The following is a 13,289-nucleotide window of genomic DNA, read 5'->3' as shown; positions in this document are numbered from 1 at the left end:
CTCTTACTCTGGCCTAATAGCTAAGGTCTTAGACTCATACTCTGGCCTAATAGCTAAGGTCTTAGACTCGTACTTTGGCCTACTGGTTAAGGTCTTAACTCTTACTCTGGCCTAATAGCTAAGGTCTTAACTCTTACTCTGGCCTAATAGCTAAGGTCTTAGACTCGTACTATGGCCTAATGGTTAAGGTCTTAACTCTTACTCTGGCCTAATAGCTAAGGTCTTAGACTCGTGCTCTGGCCTAATGGTTAAGGTCTTAACTTTTACTCTGGCCTACTGGTTAAGGTCTTAACTCTTACTCTGGCCTACTGGTTAAGGTCTTAACTCTTACTCTGGCCTAATAGCTAAGGTCTTCGGCTCGTACTCTGGCCTAATGGTTAAGGTCCTAACTCTTACTCTGGCCTACTGGTTAAGGTCTTAACTCTTACTCTGGCCTGCTGGTTAAGGTCTTAACTCTTACTCTGGCCTAATAGCTAAGGTCTTAGACTAGTACTATGGCCTACAGGTTAAGGTCTTAACTCTAATTCTGGCCTACTGGTTTAAGTCTTAACTCTTACTCTGGCCTAAAAGCTAAGGTCTTAGACTCGTACTCTGGCATAATGGTTAAGGACTTAACTCTTACTCTGGCCTAATAGCTAAGGTCTTAGACTCGTACTATGGCCTACAGGTTAATGTCTTAACTCTTAGTTTGGCCTAATGGTTAAGGTCTTAACTCTTACTCTGGCCTAGTAGCTAAGGTCTTAGACTCGTACTCTGGCCTAATAGCTAAGGTCTTAGACTCGTACTCTGGCCTACTGGTTAAGGTCGTAACTCTTACTCTGGCATAATAGCTAAGGTCTTAGACTCGTACTCTGGCATAATGGTTAAGGTCTTAACTCTTACTCTGGCCTAATAGCTAAGGTCTTAGACTCGTACTCTGGCCTAATGGTTAAGGTCTTAACACTTACTGTGGCCTAATAAATAAGGTCTTCACTCTTACTCTGGCCTAATAGCTAAGGTCTTAGACTTGTACTATGGCCTAATGGTTAAGGTCTTAAATCTTACTCTGGCCTACTGGTTAAGGTCTTAACTCTTACTCTGGCCTAAAAGCTAAGGTCTTAGACTCGTACTCTGGCCTAATGGTTAAGGTCTTAACTCTTACTCTGGCCTACTGGTTAAGGTCTTAACTCTTACACTGGCCTACTAGTTAAGGTCTTAACTCTTACTCTGGCCTAATAGCTAAGGTCTTTGACTCGTACTCTGGCCTAATGGTTAAGATCTTAACTCTTACTCTGGCCTAATAGCTAAGGTCTTAGACTCATACTCTGGCCTAATAGCTAAGGTCTTAGACTCGTACTCTGGCCTACTGGTTAAGGTCTTAACTCTTACTCTGGCCTAATAGCTAAGGTCTTAACTCTTTCTCTGGCCTAATAGCTAAGGTCTTAGACTCGTACTATGACCTAATGGTTAAGGTCTTAACTCTTACTCTGGCCTAATAGCTAAGGTCTTAGACTCGTACTCTGGCATAATGGTTAAGGTCTTAACTTTTACTCTGGCCTACTGGTTAAGGTCTTAACTCTTACTCTGGCCTACTGATTAAGGTCTTAACTCTTACTCTGGCCTAATAGCTAAGGTCTTCGGCTCGTACTCTGGCCTAATGGTTAAGGTCCTAACTCTTACTCTGGCCTACTGGTTAAGGTCTTAACTCTTACTCTGGCCTGCTGGTTAAGGTCTTAACTCTTACTCTGGCCTAATAGCTAAGGTCTTAGACTAGTACTATGGCCTACAGGTTAAGGTCTTAACTCTTATTCTGGCCTACTGGTTTAAGTCTTAACTCTTACTCTGGCCTAAAAGCTAAGGTCTTAGACTCGTACTCTGGCATAATGGTTAAGGTCTTAACTCTTACTCTGGCCTAATAGCTAAGGTCTTAGACTCGTACTATGGCCTACAGGTTAATGTCTTAACTCTTAGTCTGGGCTAATGGTTAAGGTCTTAACTCTTACTCTGGCCTAATAGCTAAGGTCTTAGACTCGTACTCTGGCCAAATAGCTAAGGTCTTAGTCTCGTACTCTGGCCTACTGGTTAAGGTCGTAACTCTTACTCTGGCCTAATAGCTAAGGTATAAAGACTCGTACTCTGGCATAATGGTTAAGGTCTTAACTCTTACTCTGGCCTAATAGCTAAGGTCTTAGACTCGTACTCTGGCCTAATGGTTAAGGTCTTAACACTTACTGTGGCCTAATAAATAAGGTCTTCACTCTTACTCTGGCCTAATAGCTAAGGTCTTAGACTCGTACTCTGGCCTGATGGTTAAGGTCTTAACTCTTACTCTGGTCTAATAGCTAAGGTCTTAGACTCGTACTCTGGCCTACTGGTTAAGGTCTTAACTCTTACTCTGGCCGAATAGCTAAGGTCTTAGACTCGTACTCTGGCCTAATAGCTAAGGTCTTAGACTCGTACTATGGCCTACAGGTTAAGGTCTTAACTCTTACTCTGGCCTAATAGCTAAGGTCTTAACTCTTACTCTGGCCTAATAGCTAACGTCTTAGACTTGTACTATGGCCTAATGGTTAAGGTCTTAAATCTTACTCTGGCCTAATAGCTAAGGTCTTAGACTCGTACTCTGGCCTAATAGCTAAGGTTATAGACTCGTACTCTGGCCTACTGGTTAAGGTCGTAACTCTTACTCTGGCCTAATAGCTAAGGTCTTAGACTCATACTCTGGCATAATGGTTAAGGTCTTAACTCTTACTCTGGCCTAATAGCTAAGGTCTTAGACTCGTACTCTGGCCTAATGGTTAAGGTCTTAACAGTTACTGTGGCCTAATAGCTAATGTCTTCACTCTTACTCTGGCCTAATAGCTAAGGTCTTAGACTCGTACTCTGGCCTAATGGTTAAGGTCTTAACTCTTACTCTGGCCTAATAGCTAAGGTCTTAACTCTTACTCTGGCCTAATAGCTAAGGTCTTAGACTCGTACTCTGGCCTAATGGTTAAGGTCTTAACTCTTACTCTGGCCTAATAGCTAAGGTCTTTGACTCGTACTATGGCCTACAGGTTAAGGTCTTAACTCTTGGTCTGGCCTAATGGTTCAGGTCTTAACTCTTACTCTGGCCTAATAGCTAAGGTCTTAACTCTTACTCTGGCCTAATAGCTAACGTCTTACACTTGTACTATGGCCTAATGGTTAAGGTCTTAAATCTTACTCTGGCCTACTGGTTAAGGTCTTAACTCTTACTCTGGCCTAATAGCTAAGGTCTTAGACTCGTACTCTGGCCTAATGGTTAAGGTCTTAACTCTTACTCTGGCCTACTGGTTAAGGTCTTAACTCTTACACTGGCCTACTGGTTAAGGTCTTAACTCTTACTCTGGCCTAATAGCTAAGGTCTTAGACTCGTACTCTGGCCTAATGGTTAAGATCTTAACTCTTACTCTGGCCTAATAGCTAAGGTCTTAGACTCATACTCTGGCCTAATAGCTAAGGTCTTAGACTCGTACTCTGGCCTACTGGTTAAGGTCTTAACTCTTACTCTGGCCTAATAGCTAAGGTCTTAGACTCGTACTATGGCCTAATGGTTAAGGTCTTAACTCTTACTCTGGCCTAATAGCTAAGGTCTTAGACTCGTGCTCTGGCCTTATGGTTAAGGTCTTAACTTTTACTCTGGCCTACTGGTTAAGGTCTTAACTCTTACTCTGGCCTACTGGTTAAGGTCTTAACTCTTACTCTGGCCTAATAGCTAAGGTCTTCGGCTCGTACTCTGGCCTAATGGTTAAGGTCCTAACTCTTACTCTGGCCTACTGGTTAAGGTCTTAACTCTTACTCTGGCCTGCTGGTTAAGGTCTTAACTCTTACTCTGGCCTAATAGCTAAGGTCTTAGACTAGTACTATGGCCTACAGGTTAAGGTCTTAACTCTAATTCTGGCCTACTGGTTTAAGTCTTAACTCTTACTCTGGCCTAAAAGCTAAGGTCTTAGACTCGTACTCTGGCCTACTGTTTAAGGTCTTAACTCTTACTCTGGCCGAATAGCTAAGGTCTTAGACTCGTACTCTGGCCTAATAGCTAAGGTCTTAGACTCGTACTATGGCCTACAGGTTAAGGTCTTAACTCTTAGTCTGGCCTAATGGTTAAGGTCTTAACTCTTACTCTGGCCTAATAGCTAAGGTCTTAGACTCGTACTCTGGCCTAATAGCTAAGGTCTTAGACTCGTACTCTGGCCTACTGGTTAAGGTCGTAACTCTTACTCTGGCCTAATAGCTAAGGTCTTAGACTCGTACTCTGGCATAATGGTTAAGATCTTAACTCTTACTTTGGCCTAATAGCTAAGGTCTTAGACTCGTACTCTGGCCTAATGGTTAAGGTCTTAACACTTACTGTGGCCTAATAGCTAAAGTCTTCACTCTTACTCTGGCCTAATAGCTAAGGTCTTAGACTCGTACTCTGGCCTAATGGTTAAGGTCTTAACTCTTACTCTGGCCTAATAGCTAAGCTCTTAACTCTTACTCTGGCCTAATAGCTAAGGTCTTAGACTCGTACTCTGGCCTAATGGTTAAGGTCTTAACTCTTACTCTGGCCTAATAGCTAAGGTCTTAGACTCGTACTATGGCCTACAGGTTAAGGTCTTAACTCTTAGTCTGGCCTAATGGTTCAGGTCTTAACTCTTACTCTGGCCTAATAGCTAAGGTCTTAGACTCGTAATCTGGCCTAATAGCTAAGGTCTTAGACTCGTACTCTGGCCTACAGGTTAAGGTCTTAACTCTCACTCTAGACTCCTGGTTAAAGTTTTAACTCTTACTCTGGCCTAATAGCTAAGGTCTTAGACTCGTACTATGGCCTAATGGTTAAGGTCTTAACTCTTACTCTGGCCTAATAGCTAAGGTCTTAACTTTTACTCTGGCCTAATAGCTAAGGTCTTAGATTCGTACTCTGGCCTAATGGTTAAGGTCTTAACTCTTACTCTGGCCTAATAGCTAAGGTCTTAGACTCGTACTATGGCCTACAGGTTAAGGTCTTAACTCTTAGTCTGGCCTAATGGTTCAGGTCTTAACTCTTACTGTGGCCTAATAGCTAAGGTCTTAGACTCATAATCTGGCCTAATAGCTAAGGTCTTAGACTCCTACTCTGGCCTAATAGCTAAGGTCTTAGACTTGTACTCTGGCCTAATGGTTAAGGTCTTAACTCTTACTCTGGCCTAATAGCTAAGGTCTTAGACTCGTACTCTGGCCTAATGGTTAAGGTCTTAACTCTTACTCTGGCGTACTGGTTAAGGTCTTAACTCTTACTCTGGCCTAATAGCTAAGGTCTTAACTCTTACTCTGGCCTATTGGTTAAGGTCTTAACTCTTACTCTGGCCTAATAACTAAGGTCTTAACTCTTACTCTGGCCTAATAGCTAAGGTTTTAACTCTTACTCTGGCCTAATAGCTAAGGTCTTAGACTCGTACTCGGGCCTAATAGCTAAGGTCTTAGACTCGTACTCTGGCCTACTGGTTAAGGTCGTAACTCTTACTCTGGCCTAATAGCTAAGGTCTTAGACTCGTACACTGGCATAATGGTTAAGGTCTTAACTCTTACTCTGGCCTAATAGCTAAGGTCTTAGACTCGTACTCTGGCCTAATGGTTAAGGTCTTAACACTTACTGTGGCCTAATAGCTAATGTCTTCACTCTTACTCTGGCCTAATAGCTAAGGTCTTAGACTTGTACTCTGGCCTAATGGTTAAGGTCTTAACTCTTACTCTGGCCTAATAGCTAAGGTCTTAACTCTTACTCTGGCCTAATAGCTAAGGTCTTAGACTCGTACTCTGGCCTAATAGTTAAGGTCTTAACTCTTACTCTGGCCTATTAGCTAAGGTCTTAGACTCGTAATCTGGCCTAATAGCTAAGGTCTTAGACTCGTACTATGGCCTAATGGTTAAGGTCTTAACTCTTACTCTGGCCTAATAGCTAAGGTCTTAACTTTTACTCTGGCCTAATAACTAAGGTCTTAGACTCGTACTCTGGCCTAATGGTTAAGGTCTTAACTCTTACTCTGGCCTAATAGCTAAGGTCTTAGACTCGTACTATGGCCTACAGGTTAAGGTCTTAACTCTTAGTCTGGCCTAATGGTTCAGATCTTAACTCTTACTCTGGCCTAATAGCTAAGGTCTTAGACTCGTAATCTGGCCTAATAGCTAAGGTCTTAGACTCGTATTCTGGCCTAATAGCTAAGGTCTTAGACTCGTACTCTGGCCTAATGGTTAAGGTCTTAACTCTTACTCTGGCCTAATAGCTAAGGTCTTAGACTTATACTCTGGCCTAATGGTTAAGGTCTTAACTCTTACTCTGGCCTAATAGCTAAGGTCTTAACTCTTACTCTGGCCTAATAGCTAAGGACTTTGACTCGTACTCTGGCCTAATGGTTAAGGTCTTAACTCTTACTCTGGCCTAATAGCTAAGGTCCTTACTCTTACTCTGGACTAATAGCTAAGGTCTTAGACTCGTACTAAGGCCAGAGTAAGAGTTAAGACCTTAACCATTAGGCCATAGTACGAGTCTAAGACCTTAGCTATTAGTCCAGAGTAAGAGTAAGGACCTTAGCTATTAGGCCAGAGTAAGAGTTAAGACCTTAACCATTAGGCCAGAGTACGAGTCAAAGTCCTTAGCTATTAGGCCAGAGTAAGAGTTAAGACCTTAGCTATTAGGCCAGAGCAAGAGTTAAGACCTTAACCATTAGGCCAGAGTATGAGTCTAAGACCTTAGCTATTAGGCCAGAGTAAGAGTTAAGACCTTGACCATTAGGCCAGAGTACGAGTCTAAGAACTTAGCTATTAGGCTAGAGTAAGAGTTAAGACCTTAAGCATTAGGCCAGAGTACGAGTCTAAGACCTTAGCTATTAGGCCAGAGTAAAAGTTAAGACCTTAGCTATTTGGCCTAATGGTTAAGGTCTTAACTCTTACTCTGGCCTAATAGCTAAGGTCTTAGACTCGTACTCTGGCCTAATGGTTAAGATCTTAACTCTTACTCTGGCCTAATAGCTAAGGTCTTAGACTCGTGCTCTGGCCTAATGGTTAAGGTCTTAACTTTTACTCTGGCCTACTGGTTAAGGTCTTAACTCTTACTCTGGCCTACTGGTTAAGGTCTTAACTCGTACTCTGGCCTAATAGCTAAGGTCTTCGGCTCGTACTCTGGCCTAATGGTTAAGGTCCTAACTCTTACTCTGGCCTACTGGTTAAGGTCTTAACTCTTACTCTGGCCTGCTTGTTAAGGTCTTAACTCTTACTCTGGCCTAATAGCTAAGGTCTTAGACTCGTACTCTGGCCTACTGGTTAAGGTCTTAACTCTTACTCTGGCCGAATAGCTAAGGTCTTAGACTCGTACTCTGGCCTAATAGCTAAGGTCTTAGACTCGTACTATGGCCTACAGGTTAAGGTCTTAACTCTTAGTCTGGCCTAATGGTTAAGGTCTTAACTCTTACTCTGGCCTAATAGCTAAGGTCTTAGACTCGTACTCTGGCCTAATAGCTAAGGTCTTAGACTCGTACTCTGGCCTACTGGTTAAGGTCGTAACTCTTACTCTGGCCTAATAGCTAAGGTCTTAGACTCGTACTCTGGCATAATGGTTAAGGTCTTAACTCTTACTCTGGCCTAATAGCTAAGGTCTTAGACTCGTACTCTGGCCTAATGGTTAAGGTCTTAACACTTACTGTGGCCTAATAGCTAAAGTCTTCACTCTTACTCTGGCCTAATAGCTAAGGTCTTAGACTCGTACTCTGGCCTAATGGTTAAGGTCTTAACTCTTACTCTGGCCTAATAGCTAAGGTCTTAACTCTTACTCTGGCCTAATAGCTAAGGTCTTAGACTCGTACTCTGGCCTAATGGTTAAGGTCTTAACTCTTACTCTGGCCTAATAGCTAAGGTCTTAGACTCGTACTATGGCCTACAGGTTAAGGTCTTAACTCTTAGTCTGGCCTAATGGTTCAGGTCTTAACTCTTACTCTGGCCTAATAGCTAAGGTCTTAGACTCGTAATCTGGCCTAATAGCTAAGGTCTTAGACTCGTACTCTGGCCTACAGGTTAAGGTCTTAACTCTCACTCTAGACTCCTGGTTAAAGTTTTAACTCTTACTCTGGCCTAATAGCTAAGGTCTTAGACTCGTACTATGGCCTAATGGTTAAGGTCTTAACTCTTACTCTGGCCTAATAGCTAAGGTCTTAACTTTTACTCTGGCCTAATAGCTAAGGTCTTAGACTCGTACTCTGGCCTAATGGTTAAGGTCTTAACTCTTACTCTGGCCTAATAGCTAAGGTCTTAACTTTTACTCTGGCCTAATAGCTAAGGTCTTAGACTCGTACTCTGGCCTAATGGTTCAGGTCTTAACTCTTACTCTGGCCTAATAGCTAAGGTCTTAGACTCATAATCTGGCCTAATAGCTAAGGTCTTAGACTCCTACTCTGGCCTAATAGCTAAGGTCTTAGACTTGTACTCTGGCCTAATGGTTAAGGTCTTAACTCTTACTCTGGCCTAATAGCTAAGGTCTTAGACTCGTACTCTGGCCTAATGGTTAAGGTCTTAACTCTTACTCTGGCGTACTGGTTAAGGTCTTAACTCTTACTCTGGCCTAATAGCTAAGGTCTTAACTCTTACTCTGGCCTATTGGTTAAGGTCTTAGACTCGTACTCGGGCCTAATAGCTAAGGTCTTAGACTCGTACTCTGGCCTATTAGCTAAGGTCTTAGACTTGTAATCTGGCCTAATAGCTAAGGTCTTAGACTCGTACTCTGGCCTACAGGTTAAGGTCTTAACTCTCACTCTGGACTACTGGTTAAAGTTTTAACTCTTACTCTGGCCTAATAGCTAAGGTCTTCGGCTCGTACTCTGGCCTAATGGTTAAGGTCCTAACTCTTACTCTGGCCTACTGGTTAAGGTCTTAACTCTTACTCTGGCCGAATAGCTAAGGTCTTAGACTCGTACTCTGGCCTAATAGCTAAGGTCTTAGACTCGTACTATGGCCTACAGGTTAAGGTCTTAACTCTTAGTCTGGCCTAATGGTTAAGGTCTTAACTCTTACTCTGGCCTAATAGCTAAGGTCTTAGACTCGTACTATGGCCTAATAGCTAAGGTCTTAGACTCGTACTCTGGCCTACTGGTTAAGGTCGTAACTCTTACTCTGGCCTAATAGCTAAGGTCTTAGACTCGTACTCTGGCATAATGGTTAAGGTCTTAACTCTTACTCTGGCCTAATAGCTAAGGTCTTAGACTCGTACTCTGGCCTAATGGTTAAGGTCTTAACTCTTACTCTGGCCTAATAGCTAAGGTCTTAACTCTTACTCTGGCCTAATAGCTAAGGTCTTAGACTCGTACTCTGGCCTAATAGTTAAGGTCTTAACTCTTACTCTGGCCTATTAGCTAAGGTCTTAGACTCGTAATCTGGCCTAATAGCTAAGGTCTTAGACTCGTACTATGGCCTAATGGTTAAGGTCTTAACTCTTACTCTGGCCTAATAGCTAAGGTCTTAACTCTTACTCTGGCCTAATAGCTAAGGTCTTAGACTCGTACTCTGGCCTAATAGTTAAGGTCTTAACTCTTACTCTGGCCTATTAGCTAAGGTCTTAGACTCGTAATCTGGCCTAATAGCTAAGGTCTTAGACTCGTACTATGGCCTAATGGTTAAGGTCTTAACTCTTACTCTGGCCTAATAGCTAAGGTCTTAACTTTTACTCTGGCCTAATAACTAAGGTCTTAGACTCGTACTCTGGCCTAATGGTTAAGGTCTTAACTCTTACTCTGGCCTAATAGCTAAGGTCTTAGACTCGTACTATGGCCTACAGGTTAAGGTCTTAACTCTTAGTCTGGCCTAATGGTTCAGATCTTAACTCTTACTCTGGCCTAATAGCTAAGGTCTTAGACTCGTAATCTGGCCTAATAGCTAAGGTCTTAGACTCGTATTCTGGCCTAATAGCTAAGGTCTTAGACTCGTACTCTGGCCTAATGGTTAAGGTCTTAACTCTTACTCTGGCCTAATAGCTAAGGTCTTAGACTTATACTCTGGCCTAATGGTTAAGGTCTTAACTCTTACTCTGGCCTAATAGCTAAGGTCTTAACTCTTACTCTGGCCTAATAGCTAAGGACTTTGACTCGTACTCTGGCCTAATGGTTAAGGTCTTAACTCTTACTCTGGCCTAATAGCTAAGGTCCTTACTCTTACTCTGGACTAATAGCTAAGGTCTTAGACTCGTACTAAGGCCAGAGTAAGAGTTAAGACCTTAACCATTAGGCCATAGTACGAGTCTAAGACCTTAGCTATTAGTCCAGAGTAAGAGTAAGGACCTTAGCTATTAGGCCAGAGTAAGAGTTAAGACCTTAACTATTAGGCCAGAGTACGAGTCAAAGTCCTTAGCTATTAGGCCAGAGTAAGAGTTAAGACCTTAGCTATTAGGCCAGAGCAAGAGTTAAGACCTTAACCATTAGGCCAGAGTATGAGTCTAAGACCTTAGCTATTAGGCCAGAGTAAGAGTTAAGACCTTGACCATTAGGCCAGAGTACGAGTCTAAGAACTTAGCTATTAGGCTAGAGTAAGAGTTAAGACCTTAAGCATTAGGCCAGAGTACGAGTCTAAGACCTTAGCTATTAGGCCAGAGTAAAAGTTAAGACCTTAGCTATTTGGCCTAATGGTTAAGGTCTTAACTCTTACTCTGGCCTAATAGCTAAGGTCTTAGACTCGTACTCTGGCCTAATGGTTAAGATCTTAACTCTTACTCTGGCCTAATAGCTAAGGTCTTAGACTCGTGCTCTGGCCTAATGGTTAAGGTCTTAACTTTTACTCTGGCCTACTGGTTAAGGTCTTAACTCTTACTCTGGCCTACTGGTTAAGGTCTTAACTCGTACTCTGGCCTAATAGCTAAGGTCTTCGGCTCGTACTCTGGCCTAATGGTTAAGGTCCTAACTCTTACTCTGGCCTACTGGTTAAGGTCTTAACTCTTACTCTGGCCTGCTTGTTAAGGTCTTAACTCTTACTCTGGCCTAATAGCTAAGGTCTTAGACTCGTACTCTGGCCTACTGGTTAAGGTCTTAACTCTTACTCTGGCCCAATAGCTAAGGTCTTAGACTCGTACTCTGGCCTAATAGCTAAGGTCTTAGACTCGTACTATGGCCTACAGGTTAAGGTCTTAACTCTTAGTCTGGCCTAATGGTTAAGGTCTTAACTCTTACTCTGGCCTAATAGCTAAGGTCTTAGACTCGTACTCTGGCCTAATAGCTAAGGTCTTAGACTCGTACTCTGGCCTACTGGTTAAGGTCGTAACTCTTACTCTGGCCTAATAGCTAAGGTCTTAGACTCGTACTCTGGCATAATGGTTAAGGTCTTAACTCTTACTCTGGCCTAATAGCTAAGGTCTTAGACTCGTACTCTGGCCTAATGGTTAAGGTCTTAACACTTACTGTGGCCTAATAGCTAAAGTCTTCACTCTTACTCTGGCCTAATAGCTAAGGTCTTAGACTCGTACTCTGGCCTAATGGTTAAGGTCTTAACTCTTACTCTGGCCTAATAGCTAAGGTCTTAACTCTTACTCTGGCCTAATAGCTAAGGTCTTAGACTCGTACTCTGGCCTAATGGTTAAGGTCTTAACTCTTACTCTGGCCTAATAGCTAAGGTCTTAGACTCGTACTATGGCCTACAGGTTAAGGTCTTAACTCTTAGTCTGGCCTAATGGTTCAGGTCTTAACTCTTACTCTGGCCTAATAGCTAAGGTCTTAGACTCGTAATCTGGCCTAATAGCTAAGGTCTTAGACTCGTACTCTGGCCTACAGGTTAAGGTCTTAACTCTCACTCTAGACTCCTGGTTAAAGTTTTAACTCTTACTCTGGCCTAATAGCTAAGGTCTTAGACTCGTACTATGGCCTAATGGTTAAGGTCTTAACTCTTACTCTGGCCTAATAGCTAAGGTCTTAACTTTTACTCTGGCCTAATAGCTAAGGTCTTAGACTCGTACTCTGGCCTAATGGTTAAGGTCTTAACTCTTACTCTGGCCTAATAGCTAAGGTCTTAGACTCGTACTATGGCCTACAGGTTAAGGTCTTAACTCTTAGTCTGGCCTAATGGTTCAGGTCTTAACTCTTACTCTGGCCTAATAGCTAAGGTCTTAGACTCATAATCTGGCCTAATAGCTAAGGTCTTAGACTCCTACTCTGGCCTAATAGCTAAGGTCTTAGACTTGTACTCTGGCCTAATGGTTAAGGTCTTAACTCTTACTCTGGCCTAATAGCTAAGGTCTTAGACTCGTACTCTGGCCTAATGGTTAAGGTCTTAACTCTTACTCTGGCGTACTGGTTAAGGTCTTAACTCTTACTCTGGCCTAATAGCTAAGGTCTTAACTCTTACTCTGGCCTATTGGTTAAGGTCTTAGACTCGTACTCGGGCCTAATAGCTAAGGTCTTAGACTCGTACTCTGGCCTATTAGCTAAGGTCTTAGACTTGTAATCTGGCCTAATAGCTAAGGTCTTAGACTCGTACTCTGGCCTACAGGTTAAGGTCTTAACTCTCACTCTGGACTACTGGTTAAAGTTTTAACTCTTACTCTGGCCTAATAGCTAAGGTCTTCGGCTCGTACTCTGGCCTAATGGTTAAGGTCCTAACTCTTACTCTGGCCTACTGGTTAAGGTCTTAACTCTTACTCTGGCCGAATAGCTAAGGTCTTAGACTCGTACTCTGGCCTAATAGCTAAGGTCTTAGACTCGTACTATGGCCTACAGGTTAAGGTCTTAACTCTTAGTCTGGCCTAATGGTTAAGGTCTTAACTCTTACTCTGGCCTAATAGCTAAGGTCTTAGACTCGTACTCTGGCCTAATAGCTAAGGTCTTAGACTCGTACTCTGGCCTACTGGTTAAGGTCGTAACTCTTACTCTGGCCTAATAGCTAAGGTCTTAGACTCGTACTCTGGCATAATGGTTAAGGTCTTAACTCTTACTCTGGCCTAATAGCTAAGGTCTTAGACTCGTACTCTGGCCTAATGGTTAAGGTCTTAACACTTACTGTGGCCTAATAGCTAAAGTCTTCACTCTTACTCTGGCCTAATAGCTAAGGTCTTAGACTCGTACTCTGGCCTAATGGTTAAGGTCTTAACTCTTACTCTGGCCTAATAGCTAAGGTCTTAACTCTTACTCTGGCCTAATAGCGAAGGTCTTAGACTCGTACTCTGGCCTAATGGTTAAGGTCTTAACTCTTACTCTGGCCTAATAGCTAAGGTCTTCGACTCGTACTATGGCCTACAGGTTAAGGTCTTAACTCTTAGTCTGGCCTAATGGTTCAGGTCTTAACTCTTACTCTGGCCTAATAGCTAA

The sequence above is a fragment of the Triturus cristatus genome, chromosome 12 (genome assembly GCF_964204655.1).
Source record: "Triturus cristatus chromosome 12, aTriCri1.1, whole genome shotgun sequence".
NCBI classification, from domain to species: Eukaryota; Metazoa; Chordata; class Amphibia; order Caudata; family Salamandridae; genus Triturus; species Triturus cristatus.
Note: the sequence above shows the minus strand (reverse complement) of the source record.